Below are 15,308 nucleotides of genomic sequence, written 5' to 3' on the forward strand. Positions count from 1 at the left end.
GGGGGGATATCTCACAGGGTTGTTTACTGGGGGATGCAGGTTATGCTTTGGAAATGTGGCTGATGACACCCATCAGAAATGCACACAGCCTGTTTTACTGCTACTTTAAGTGATTTCTGCATTTTACACTTTTTATTGCACTTTAAGTTACTAATTGTTGCAAATTGTTTCTGTAGGCTACACACTAAAGTGCGCTAGCCGATTTACAGCATTTATAGCATTTACTGTCTGTTTTTTTCCTTGTCTCTGTAATAAAACAAAAAAATCTCTTGTTTTCCCGCCTTACTGAACTAGAGTAGTCCAGTTTCAGAGTTGCTGATCCCTGGGCTTTGTTTTTAGTTCCTGTTACTGATCCATTGCCTTATTAGGGAGGAGGGAAGTTTCTTTGCTTACCAGTGGGAGTGGGAAGCACTGAGCAGCCTTTCTGTCCGATTTGGTGAAGTTTCAGCCAGAAACTAGTAGTCCATTGGTCGTTTTGGGCCAATTCCTAGCTCCTTTCAGCCCCTGCTATAAAACACGCTAAACACGCGTTTTCCAGCTTGTACCAACTCAGCACAGATCCTCGTGGTGGCCTGCAGAGTGATCCAAGCAGCAGAGAGCTAAAAGAGTGACTTTCTACCAGATATAAGTATTTTTGTGGCTTTCCCACTGTTATTTAAGCTAGCGACTGCATTTCGCCTGTTTTACTGCTACTTTAAGTGATTTCTGCATTTTACACTGTTTATTGCACTTTAAGTTACTAATTGTTGCAAATTGTTTCTGTAGGCTACACACTAAAGTCGCTAGCCGATTTACAGCATTTATAGCATTTACTGTCTGTTTTTCCTTGTCTCTGTAATAAAACAAAAAAAAAAATCTCTTGTTTTCCTGCCTTACTGAACTAGAGTAGTCCAGTTTCAGAGTTGCTGATCCCTGGGCTTTGTTTTTAGTTCCTGTTACTGATTCATTGCCTTATTAGGGAGGAGGAAGTTTCTTTGCTTACCAGTGGGAGTGGGAAGCACTGAGCAGCCTTTCTGTCCGATTTGGTGAAGTTTCAGCCAGAAACTAGTAGTCCATTGGTTGTTTTGGGCCAATTCCTAGCTCCTTTCAGCCCCCTGCTATAAAACACGCTAAACACGCGTTTTCCAGCTTGTACCAACTCAGCACAGATCCTCGTGGTGGCCTGCAGGGTGATCCAAGCAGCAGAGAGCTAAAAGAGTGACTTTCTACCAGATATAAGTATTTTTTGTGGCTTTCCCACTGTTATTTAAGCTAGCAACTGCATTTCGCCTGTTTTATTGCTACTTTAAGTGATTTCTGCATTTTACACTGTTTATTGCACTTTAAGTTACTAATTGTTGCAAATTGTTTCTGTAGGCTACACACTAAAGTGCGCTAGCCGATTTACAGCAATTACTGTCTGTTTTTTCCTTGTCTCTGTAATAAAACAAAAAATCTCTTGTTTTCCGCCTTACTGAACTAGAGTAGTCCAGTTTCAGAGTTGCTGATCCCTGGGCTTTGTTTTTAGTTCCTGTTACTGATCCATTGCCTTATTAGGAAGGAGGGAAGTTTCTTTGCTTACCAGTGGGAGTGGGAGGCACTGAGCGGCCTTTTTGTCTGATTTGGTGAAGTTTCAGCCAGAAACTAGTAGTCCATTGGTCGTTTTGGGCCAATTCCTAGCTCCCTTCAGCCCCCTGCTATAAAACACGCTAAACGCTGTAAGCGATTTAGCGGAGTTACCACTGTTGCACACAAGAGCGGCGGTTAAACAAGGTTAAACTATTTGGGCCATCTAAATTCCACTCTTCCAATTTTCCCTTAAAACTACCTTCCTCGAGCTGTATTGCTGATCTAACCAGCATATCCTATAACTGAAAAGTTCATCTCTACTTGATTCCCAAGTAGACTATTCTCTATCTGTAAAGCCTAGCACTTACTCCTACAGTACTTGCACCTTGATAAAGCACTCTTATTATAGATAGTACCCCACCAGCCTAAAACCCACTTCCCCGAGTCCTTTGAAAGTCTCTTTATCTACTACTTCTAGTATGTCGAGGGATCAGTTGCTAGTGTCCTCTCCAGCTCAACTGGTGAACCTGGGAATATTGAGGCAATGTTACAACTGCCTCATGTACACAGACAATCCTCTCCTTCTCCCACAAAACACAAATACATGCGAGAGATGCAACTATACGGCCAAACTGGAGGCTGAGCTCTCTCAACATAGGACTGGCAAGACCAGACAGGAGGAGAAGGTAACCACACACAATACATACCCAGTCACACATGGTACCATCACAACTTCAAATCATACACATACTCACACAAAGACATACTCGGAGGCTCTGATCAAATTTTACCAAAACAGCAGAGGCCACCAAAGCAGACACCCAAACAACTACCACCTCACGACCCAACACATGCAACACATAGACCACACAGTCAGAGTGTCAAACAGTCACAGCCCTTAAGGCCAAACAAAATGCCAGACACACTTGTCATTGGTGATTCCATAGTCAGACACACTGACGTCCCGCTCACCAGACTGAGTAAAGAGAAGGTCACAGTAAGCTGCCTGTCAGGCGCTAGAATCCGCCACATAACGCAAGCACTCAGGTCTCTCAACAGCAGGTACAAGCACGACTCCGTCATTGTCCACGCTGGTGTCAACGACCTGAGACGCACCTCCTTGGACTACATGAAAAGGGACATCGAGGAGCTCTCTGATTATGTAGCCCAGGCAGGTATGACCCTGACCTTGAGCAGTATCCTACCTTCACCTAGAATGATGCCACAATACAGTGATAAGATGATCAGCTTTAATAATTGGCTTAAATTCTGGTGTCATTCAAAGGGATCCAATGTCTGTCTGCCTGGGATGACATGCTGGACAAGCCACGCTGCTTCGCAAGGGACGGCTTGCACCTGTCACCCTGGGCTTCCGGATATTGGCAAAGGCTCTTGCCACCCCATAGTGCCTTTTTAGGCAAGGCTCAAATTCTAAACCTACCACCCTAGAACACCAAAAGGAAAAAACTAAGGGTAATGCTGCTCAATGCCAGAAGTCTCAATCTCAAGATGCACGCACTCGAGGCCCTTCTCAATATGGAGAACATCGATGTCTGTGCTGTGACAGAAACCTGGTTCAAGGCTCCTGAGAGCACCCCAGCACTAACAGGTTTCACCTCATATCATGCGTTCCGCCCCAAAATCCGGACAACACCAAGAAAGGAGGGGTGTCCATATTCATAAAGGACACCCACACCTCAAGGTTGGTGGCAACGCATGATGCATCGGAGACCATCCAGGTGCAATTAACCATAGGCAAGACTGCTCTGCAATTTGTAGCATGTTACAGGCCACCCTCTCAAACTCAGGAACCTCACATGGCCTTCCTGAAAACATTGGAGGGGATAAATGTATCTCCAAACACCATCATACTAGGTGACTTTAACTACCCTAATATAGACTGGGAACACTACTCAAGCCCGAACACTCTAACCCAAAGATTCCTGGAGTTCATAAACTCAAATGCCATGGAACAACTAGTCACCATCCCCACAAGAGGAGAAAACATACTTGATCTCATCATCACGAACATGGGATCAAAATGTTCAACACCGAAGTATACCCCTCACTGGTGAGATCAGATCATAAACTAATCTCGCTGGAGGTCCTCATCCCGCCCCACCTGAAACAAAAAGACCACAGTGAAAAACTTCTCAAAAGCCGATTTCACACTTCTAAAAACTAGTGTGGTCTCCTTTAAGGCCCCTGAGCCAGTGGTAAACATTACTCAAACCGCTGAATCACTTACAAATGCCTTCTACCAGCACCTACAGGACTGCATGGATCAGGCAATCCCAAACAAAACTAAGACTCTCTGTACCAAAGGCAAGCGTCCAGTCTGGTGGACCCCAGCCATAAACAAGCTCTACAACAAAAGGAGGAAGCTACTACAAGATAGAGCAAAATCCTTGAAAGGTAAGACACCTTTGATCATTATAAGTAAAAACTAAGAGCTCTCATAAAATCATCCAAGGCAAATTTTGAGAGAAAAATCGCCAAGGACTCTAAAGAGAATCATAAGGCCTTCTTTAGCTATGTTAGAAACCTAGGTGGAAACTCCCAGATATGCTCAGAATTAGTTCAAAATGATGTGAAAATTACTGAACCTACACACATTGCCAACATACTGGCTGACAGGTTCAGTGCAAACTTCTCCCCCCCCCAAAAGGAGAGATATCTATTCCAGAGGATTGTAGCCCCCCAAACATCACCAATGCCCAGGTGAGAACTGCCCTCACTAAGGCAATAAACACAGCATCCATGGGACCGGATGGTGTCCCCGGCTGTGTGCTTCATGAACTCAATGAGGAATTAAACCCACAGTTAGGACAGCTGTTTAATCTTAGCCTCACCTCAGGATACGTACCCAAGGAGTGGCGCACGGCGACTGTGGTCCCACTTCATAAGGGCGGTGCCTCCACAGACCCTGGAAATTACCGCCCCATTAGCTTGACAAGCCTTATCTGCAAAGCCATGGAGAGGATCATAATGGAACTCATAAATAAAGACATAGGGAACTTGCAGACTTTGGATCCAACTCAGTTTGGCTTTGTCAAAGGCAGATCCTGCCTCTTAAACTTGGTTGACTTTTTCGAGACAGTCACCAAGGCCATTGATGAAAGGCAGTCCATACAGCCTACCTCGACCTGGCAAAGGCCTTCGACACAATACCCCACTCAGGTATCATCGAAAAACTCATCAGCTTGAATGTAAACCCATACATCACAAGATGGGTTGCAAACTGGCTAAGTGACAGAACCCACAGGGTCAGAGTTGCTGGAGCCATGTCAGACTCAAAGCCTGTCACAAGTGGTGTCCCACAGGGCTCAGTCCTGGGTCCACTCTTGTTCGGCATCTACTTTTCTGAAGTACAAGCAAACACAGGAGGGTTATGGCTGACAAAGTTTGCAGATGACTGCAAACTGGGCGCCATAGTCGAAAACACATCTGACACAGATATCCTCCAGAAGGGCCTCACAGAAATGGATAACTGGTGCCAGAGCCATGGCCTGAAGTTAAACGCCAAAAATGCATAGTCATACCCTTTGGGAAAAACAAGGCTACCCCTAGCTACCATATAGGTGGCAATCCACTGAGCACAGAAAAGTCATCAGAGATCTGGGGACCCAGGTTGACAGTAGCCTTTCGTTTGACACTCATGTTGCTAAAGTAGTTAGGAAAACCTTCTATATCACCCACCTGATCATGAAGGGATTCACATCTAGATCAAGGGAGGTCATCGTCCCCTGTACTCATCACTTATTAGACCTATGATTGAGTACAATGCCCGTTCGAATGTATCTGACCAGACACCTGCTGCAGCTTGAAAGGCCCCAAAAGTTCCTCACCAAAAGGATAAAGGGTCTCAAAAATATGTCTTATGCTGCCCGACTGAAAGAACTCCAGCTCTATTCAGTCTCATACCGCTTGCTCAGAGGTGACCTGTGCCTGACATATAAGGCCATGTCAAACCCAGATTTGATGAATATGCTTCACCTCAAAAAATCTAGATCCCTCAGAACCACAAGGGCGGGAGACTTAAACCTTGACACGGTTATAAATAGAACGTGCTGGAGGGACAGATTCATCACCCAGAGACTCCCTATGCTGTGGAACAAAATCCCGGTACATGTGAGGCAGAGCACCTCTCTGGTCTTGTTCAAGAGGAATCTTGACCAATGGATGGGAGATTGCAGATATACCCCAGGGATTACTTCAGCGTCACTGCTTGACAGAGGCACAGCAAAATGATAGGCATAGTTTTTATTCAAACTAAAGGGGTGGCGAAAGCCACATAACTATGGGCTAGGCTTATAAATGCCCTTGGGCAGATAGCCTAGTATGAACCTATGAACCTATGAACCTATGAACCTATGAACATGCTCTGAAGAAAACCATAATGATGCATGTGCTCTAACCAAAAATATCATAGTGTGTGTGTTTGTGTTGATGAAGTCACGGTTTGGTTGGCTAGATACATCTGGGGGAGCCCTGCAGTACAATCCATTGACATGTACTGAAATATTCACAGTAAGCGCCATGCTACACAACATCATTCTGAGAAAACTGCAGCAGCAGGATCAGGAAGGGGAAGGGGCACACATCCCACCACCAGTGGCATGATCACCACAGCTGCACATAGATGAGGAGTCAGAGGGAGAAACAGCAGCTGCCGTGGATGTAGGCAGATGTAGGTATGATCAGTATGTCCTTGCATTGGCTAGGAGACAATGCATAGCACATTCACTCACCACTTAGTGACCTAAAACCTTCCTCCTACTTACATACATATAGTAACATTGATGTCAGGCATCTCACACAACTATTACCTCCCCATGTATTGGCTGTGAACTGCTTGCATCAGGCAGTCAGCCGTGAACTACAACTGTGGTGGTAACTCCTGCATTTACAAGGTACGTTCTGCACCTGGAGTGTATTGTTTAGTAATATGAATGTGTGGCATATCCTGTATTTCTTTACTTGGTCCATTGAACAAGTAAAAGATGGGAGATTTATAGAGAAAGTACCTTAACATATGACAGCAGAGACTTATTTGACGTATATGTGTCCATTAGTAAGTAGTAGGCTGCAAGCATCAAAGATTCACACAGTCATACCTCCCAAAAGTACTGATGGTCATTGCATGCCCTCAGTTTCGCATCATACGTTTGAACTGGGAAATCATTTATGAGAGAAGTTAGAAAGTAATGATACACATTGCAGTTTCAGACTTCACAGCCCTCACAATATCATTAGCAATAAATTTGGAAATATTTCAGAGCTATCAACAGTCTAACTTTCGAAGAACAATATAAGTCAAAGGTACAATTACTAATTCAACATCACAAATGCAGATCGACTAAGCATTAAGTCAGTTATGCACCATGAGCATCAGGCACAAAGCTTATGTATCCCTGAAGCCAAAAGATACAAAACAGGAATATAGTCCAGTTATCATCACTTGCCCAGTGTGTTGTGTGGGGTTGCAGGAAGCCTAAGCTGGCACAAAAGGCCAGCGAGTGTGTGTGAGTAAGAATGAGAAGCAGGCAGACGTTTGGATAATGCAACAAATGGCCAGTGAGACAAAATGAGTTTTAAGCTTCATGGCTGAAACCTATAACTGTTGTGTGTGTGTGTCTTTAAAGATCCTACTGGTGAAACTGGTGTGTGATTGTCTGAATGAACGCAGCCAAACTCTGTGCTAGCTGCACATCTTGGAATATCAGACAGGTGTGAGCCATGCATGGTAGAGGTGGCATTTTATCCTTGTCAGACCTGATCATGACAACTGGTTCTGCGAGTTGCTCTGGCACGTTCACACCCATGGCCAGATGCACTGCTGCTACCAGAACATGACTGATGTCTGTTGGATGAGCTCCTTTCATGGGGATGCCCTGGACCATGACCCCATGGCTTGCCATGTCTGGGTGTGGACAGTTTGACCACTGACAGAGCAATAGAACTACTGCCACTATGGGAGCATGATCAGAAATGGCCACATTGACTAACAGAAGATGATGTGGCTGACTTATACCCATGAGGATGCCGTCTCCCTCCCAGCAGTTGTTTCATCACAGACACTGCTCATTCCAGTGTGTCATTTATCCAATCCATTGAATCAGCAACATGGTGGATGCAGTCACTCATGTCAGCCTGTGCCACATCTACAGCCTTAAGCATTTCTATTGAGGACCTATGGGAATGTGGTCGCACATCCATGACAGCCCTAAATATATGTTGAGTGGCACACGAAGACACACCTGGATCAGGTGGAGGATGGACAGCAGGCCTCCTCTGAGCACCCATATCAACCCTCCTATGTGGCACCTAGCCCACACTTTGGCTATGTCCAGAGTCAACAGGCACTGAAGTCACAGTATCCACACTTCCCTGAGCGATTGTCTCACTGTTCACCTGTCCAGTATCTGAGGGCTCACTTGAATGGGTAGACATAGGCCTACTGGCTGTGTCTGATGGAATTTCAGGGGATGGCTGATTGTCAACCTCAGTATCAGATTCAACCTCTGCACCCCCTGACTATGCCTCTGGTTGGCCACCATCATCACCAATTTGTTGATACTCTGACATCAGGTGGTAAAAGTCACACACTTTCACTGTCAGGATCACCTTTAATAATAAGCAACAAACACAAGAACAAGTAATACCTACACTACTATAGTCCAATATATGCTAACAACAATGGTGCCACCATTAGACAGTACAGCAATGCACACAACAGTCCTGACAGCAACATTACACACTAAAATATTTCTTTGAATTGCTCATCAATGCTGACATAAAAATGTTTGGCTTACTGTGTGCAGATTATGTTATGTTCTGTATGCCAGATGGTCTTGGTAGAAGTTAAGCAGAAGGTAAGGACAGCATTATCACAATTAAGAGTAACACAGAGGTTAATACTTTTTCCTCTTTAAATGTCCATTAACTGTCCTTTCAACAAGAACGTGGATGAAAAGTCCAACCTAAGCCCATGTGTGATCAATCAGAATGTGTTAACTGCAGCAATCTTCAAACCCCCCCCCCAAAAAAATATTGTCAAACAGAACTAATGTATTGATTTAAATTGTTTTACTATACGACATGATTTAACAATTGAGATACAAAAGCCTACCTGGAAAGTCCTCCTGGGACATGCTTGCTGTCCCTGAAACAGTAGTACCAATGTCAAGGACATGCTGTTCTGCACTTTCCTGGAAGCTGTCTGGATCCCCTGAATGTGGACAGGAGCTCTTCATTTGCTGCTAGTGGTGGCAGGCCGCTCCATTACCAAAACAACCGCAGACCACTACAGCTGCTCCTCTCTGCACAGATGAGATAATGTCTGGGGTACTATGGAGCACCTGATCATATGTCCTGCTGTGATCATCTACTACATTAAAGTCTGCAGCTGTCTGCTGCCAATTTTGCATTCTGCTTGACATATCCCCACATCTCCTCTCTAGCAGGAAGGCACCATGTTGCCTAAAAGTTTCTACAATGACCTGATTCTTAGGGTCAGTGATGGGTGGTTTTCGGGGATTGAGATGTCTTGGTGCCATAGTCCTAGGTGCCCTAAAAGACAACAGAAGGATAATGCTCATAACTATCACATAACTACAAAATATCTGTTCTCAAATAAAACAGAAAAGATAGCATTGCAATATTACCTACTGGAGAAATTTAAAACAGTCTTGTTCTTCTTTCGGCTTTTCCCGGTTAGGGGTCGCCACAGCGGAACGCTGGTCCATTACTGATTGGCAGTAGATTTGTACGGTGCCAAGGTGCCAGCTCGATGCCCAACCTTCAACGAAGGCACGCCCATTCTACGCATGCCTTTCAAACGCCACTCGACCGCAGGGAGGACATGCAGACTCCACACAGAAGGTGCACCAGCAAATTTAAAACAGTCTAGAGATTTGAAACAATAAAACAGGATGGATGCAAAAAAGGAGAGCAACAATAGCGACATCTCCTTGTTTGTGCCATAACAGACATGCAGCTTTGCTCCCCCACCCCTAAAATAACAGGCAAATGACACATTTTGCTAGCAAACAATCTTTGAAATGCTAAAAGTGCTATCAAATGAACTGTACCTGAAACACACCTACAGATTTAACACAAAACATTCCATTTTAAGATATTGTCAATCATGTATACCTGTGAAATGCCCTGACAAACACAAACATGCCCATGCCATCAGTACACTTCTAACTAATGCATACAGATAAAAGTGTAGCCTTTGCTAATCAATATGTTGTTGTGTCTTTCAGCTTTTCCTGGTTAGGGGTCGCCACAGCGGAATTCTGGTCCGCTAATGATTGGCAGTAGATTTTTACATGCCGAGTTGCCAGCCCTGATGCACAACCTTCAACAAAGGTATGCCCATTCACGCTTGTCTCCACACAGAAGATGCTTTAGTTGAGAATCAAACAGGACAACATCTTACTGTGAGGCAACAATGCTACCGCAGCGCCACCACTGCTAATCAATATATATATTATCAAAAAGAATCTGAAAAGGATTTTATGTGGACCCAGGATACAACAAGGGGTGGCACAGATTTGTGCTGCTGGGGGTGAAGGTGGTACTATACCCTGTAAAGTCTGCAATTTTTGTATGTATATAGACTCTAGTGGAGAGTTTAAACACCCTGACATGGATAGAGTTTTTAAGTTTAAACTCTCTGCGAACTGCAATTATACAAATATTGTGTATTTGGCTCATTGTGGGGTCTGTGCATCGTTCTATGTATGATGACAACCAGGAGGTTAAGGGACTGCATGCTGGAGCACCTCTATGATATAGGGAGGAAGGCAGAGACAAATGCCTTAGTCAGACATGTAGGAACCCATGGGGATACACATAGGTTTACCTTTATGGTGATTGATAGAGTCATGGACAACCTCAGGGGGGGAGATGTGAAATTAAAAGTTGAGACGAAAGAACTTGAATGGATTGTGAGACTCAGGGCTAGTATGGGGAAGGGCCTCAATGACAAAATGAATATTAAGTCCATTCTCTTAGGGAGAGACCTGCTAAAGTGACATTTTAATGTATAACATTTTAATGTGTAATGTTGCATTATGGTTTATACATGGTTTTGTTACTTCATTTTTAAATGAGTTGTTTTATATGGTGTATTCGAATATAAAATGGTGTGCGACTTTAAATGAAGGTGGGGTTTTAATCAATGAGCATGGGATGGTATATTAAGGAATTTTTTGTTTCATTTCATTGTCTGATGAAGTGGCTTGGTGTACGAAAGCACTCTCCTTTTGTTGTCTGTTGTGGATTAAATTGTTTTAATTTATATATAGCCGTGGCCTGTTGCTTCCTTTGTTTTTATGTTTTATCTCTCTCTCTCTCTCTCTCTCTCTATATATATATATATATATATATATGACTATTTAACATATTTTTCTTACTTACATGTCAGTATTTAGCTGACAAAATGCAAGCATACCTTATCAAGTTCAGTAATTTTCTCTGCATATATATCCCAAAGTAATAGTCTCTTTTCTGTGTTCTCAACATAAACAAGTGTACTTACCTTTAATTTCCCTAGCTACATGGTTACCTTTTTATAGTGTAGATTCAAGGCTGTAAGCATGGTAACAGTGCAAATGAGGTGTGACTGAGCAAACTATTAAAACAAAATAAAGCTCACAGATGGCACTCGGAAAAGATTTAATTCACCACAAACAAAAATAAAATAAATTAATACACGTGTAATAGTAGTACTTAGCGCTTTCACCCTACATAACATAAGGGCATCTTCAGAGTACAAATACTAATTGGAACATACTGCATTTAAATAAAAAAACAGTAACCAAAGTCGTCTTTGATAGGTTGTACAATTAACTAACCATCAGGAATTTAAAAACATATATACCTAATTTAAGTATATATCACAGTGTTTATATATAAAACAATTTATCAACTAATGTAAACATATATATCTGATTCTCGTAACATGTATTCCCTCACTACACCTAAGGTATTCACTCAACCTGTAAAAATTGTAATAGTAATAATAATAATATTAAAATTCAATAAAACATATTTATACATATACATATATACAACCAGAGAAGGAAACAGACAAAGAGGTTTCACCATTCATATAGTACTGTAAAAATAGAATGTTAAAATATATGTGTATAAATAAAAATATATGTGTATAAATAAAAAGTATTACTACACAAATATGTGTTTATAATAGTATAAAATAAATAGCATAAACTGAATGGCAATTACAACAAACCTGTCCTCAGTTAGCCTAATTCATATATCTTACATAATTAATAATGATAATGTATGCATAAGTAATATAAATAATTAAATAATTAATCACAAATATAAATATGAACCATTATAATAAATATTAATTGTATAAAACTAAAAATAGGTATAAAAATGTCTATGTTTATAAAACCCGTATTCTATGTTGTGATGTGTTAAACAACTTGGTGTTGTATCAAATAACTTGAGATTTTAATTTTAAAATACTAGATATGGAAATGTGATCATTAATGCCTGGAAATGTACCTGCATTTAGTCTCAACTGCCAAATACATTCTTTGGCTTCTAGTAAAACATTAAAATCACCACCTTTGTAAGTTTCTGTAGAAATTCTATCTATAACAAAGAATATGAATCTCTTGAAGTTGTGACATTTAGTACTATGAACATATAAGGAATTCACAATTCTTTTGTTTTTTATATCCCTATTGTGTTCCATTACACGCTCCTTTCATTTCCTTATAGTTTTGCCCACATAGAATGCTGGGCATGATGTACATGAAGCTAAATAAATCACCATTTTGTGTTGCAGTTACAGTGTCCAGCACATCTAATGGATCTTCCATAACCTTGCACCATAACATATGGTCCATCATTTATAAACTTGCAACATTTGCAAAACCCACATTTGTTCATTTTAGACAAATTAAATGTGTTGTCACTACTATTGTGTTCCATGTATTGTTTTAAATTCATGCCTGCTAAAACTAATCCTAGGAACAGATCCTATCGTAAGGTAAAACTCTTCCTTGTTGTTAAAAACACTAATCCAACAGTCTTTCAATATTTTGACAATACCTTGTGATTGTTCATTGTAGGGTAATACAAAGGCATCCCTTCTATTAATGCCTAAATTGTCATCCTGACTGTTGTATAGACCGTACTTAATAATGGGTCTAAATGTGGTGTACCTTTTCTTTTAACTTCTTCTTTTAACTGTTGTAATAAAAATCAGGGTATCCCTATCCAAAAACATTTTGTAAGGAACTCAAGTTCAAGTTCAAATCTATCATCTTCACTCACTATTCGAGATAGTCTCACCATTTGTCCTTTCACAAGGTTTTTCTTTTGAAAGTGTGGATGACAACTACTATAGTGTAGGAAGGAGTTTGAATAGGTTTTTTTCCTAAAAATGTTGGATTCTAATATACCATTCTTATCATAAAATAGAACATCTAAAAACTCACATGTTTTGCCCTGTATATGACTTGTAAATCTTAAGAACGGTGATGTAGTGTCTAAAAATATAATAAATTCACCGAGCTCTTCTAAGGATCCCTTCCAAAACATGATGATGTCATCCAGGTATCTGGCATAGAATGTGATGTTACACCAATAGTTAGATGTAAAAATGTGGTTAGTTTCCCATTGAGACAGAACTAAATTGGCATATATGGGTGCACATATTGCACCCATTGCTACACCTGTCAACTGTTTGTAGTATTCCCCTTCCATGTACATATAATTGTTTAATAAAACCATTTCCATAAGTTCTACTAATAATTTTTGTTTTATTATATGTAAACCACTGTACTTCTCTAGTGTGGCTTCAAACATTTCCAGTCCCAGATCATGTGGGATCACAGAAAACACATTTATAACATCTATGGTAACCATAATAATATTATCCTTGTAGTGTTCATTGTTGTAAAGCCTCACCATATCAATACAGTGCCATGAGTCCTTGATAATATGTGAAAATGAGTTTAGAATACCTTTACAATTAAAATCAATAATACTTGGCTACCGCTTCTAATTTGGACCCCTTTGCTGAAACTTTCGGTCTAAAAGGGGGGTTGTTGGTATCCTTGTGTGTTTTTGGAATACCAAAAACAGAGGGTGTTATTGGATGCTCTACTGTAAAGTAATCATATTCATCCTTATCAATGATTCCTTCCAACATATAATCTAATAATATCCAGTCTATCTTAGTGTAGGCTCGATTCATCTCGTATTTGGATACTTTCCCATAGGTGTCATCATCATTCAGTAAATCTGTCATTCTGTTTATATAATCTGTCTCAGTCATAATGACAACTCCACCACCTTTATCTGGTTTCATCACTCTATATTTTTCTTTGTGCTCAATTCTTTTAAACAAAATCTTTCAGCTTGAGTGAGATTGTCATCCATTACTACATGTTTTTCAACTCTCTCCGTAGTTGTGTCTCACATAACATCTCAAAATCTGTATCATGGGGTTCTGGGGTGGAATAAAAGTACTGCTTCTTTTTAAGGTAAAACTTTGTGTATCTGGTTCAATTCTTTTGGCTTGGTTTGAAAAGAACATCTTCAAATTAAGCAACCTTGTGTAAACCTTAAAATTAATAAGAATTCTACCTATGTCATGTTTAAAATTTGGGACAAATGTAAAACCTCTCTTGAATAAGGAAACATATTCAGTACCAAAATGTATTCCTGTGTAGTTATATAAGGTAAAACCATCAACACTGACAATATATGATTCAGTTTCCATATTTTCTAAACAATTTAAATCTCCGGGGGAGATACAACAGTCAGGATGACAATTTAGGCATTAATAGAAGGGATGCCTTTGTATTACCCTACAATGAACAATCACAAGGTATTGTCAAAATATTGAAAGACTGTTGGATTAGTGTTTTTAACAACAAGGAAGAGTTTTACCTTACGATAGGATCTGTTCCTAGGATTAGTTTTAGCCGAGGCATGAATTTAAAACAATACATGGAACACAATAGTAGTGACAACACATTTAATTTGTCTAAAATGAACAAATGTGGGTTTTGCAAATGTTGCAAGTTTATAAATGATGGACCATATGTTATGGTGCAAGGTTATGGAAGATCCATTAGATGTGCTGGACACTGTAACTGCAACACAAAAATGGTGATTTATTTAGCTTCATGTACATCATGCCCAGCATTCTATGTGGGCAAAACTATAAGGAAATGAAAGGAGCGTGTAATGGAACACAATAGGGATATAAAAAACAAAAGAATTGTGAATTCCTTATATGTTCATAGTACTAAATGTCACAACTTCAAGAGATTCATATTCTTTGTTATAGATAGAATTTCTACAGAAACTTACAAAGGTGGTGATTTTAATGTTTTACTAGAAGCCAAAGAATGTATTTGGCAGTTGAGACTAAATGCAGGTACATTTCCAGGCATTAATGATCACATTTCCATATCTAGTATTTTAAAATTAAAATCTCAAGTTATTTGATACAACACCAAGTTGTTTAACACATCACAACATAGAATACGGGTTTTATAAACATAGACATTTTTATACCTATTTTTAGTTTTTATACAATTAATATTTATTATAATGGTTCATATTTATATTTGTGATTAATTATTTAATTATTTATATTACTTATACGCATACATTATCATTATTAATTCTGTAAGATATATGAATTAGGCTAACTGAGGACAGGTTTGTTGTAATTGCCATTCAGTTTATGCTAT

This window comes from Protopterus annectens, chromosome 1.part1 (genome assembly GCF_019279795.1).
Source record: "Protopterus annectens isolate FY-2018-M chromosome 1.part1, PAN1.0, whole genome shotgun sequence".
NCBI classification, from domain to species: domain Eukaryota; kingdom Metazoa; phylum Chordata; order Ceratodontiformes; family Protopteridae; genus Protopterus; species Protopterus annectens.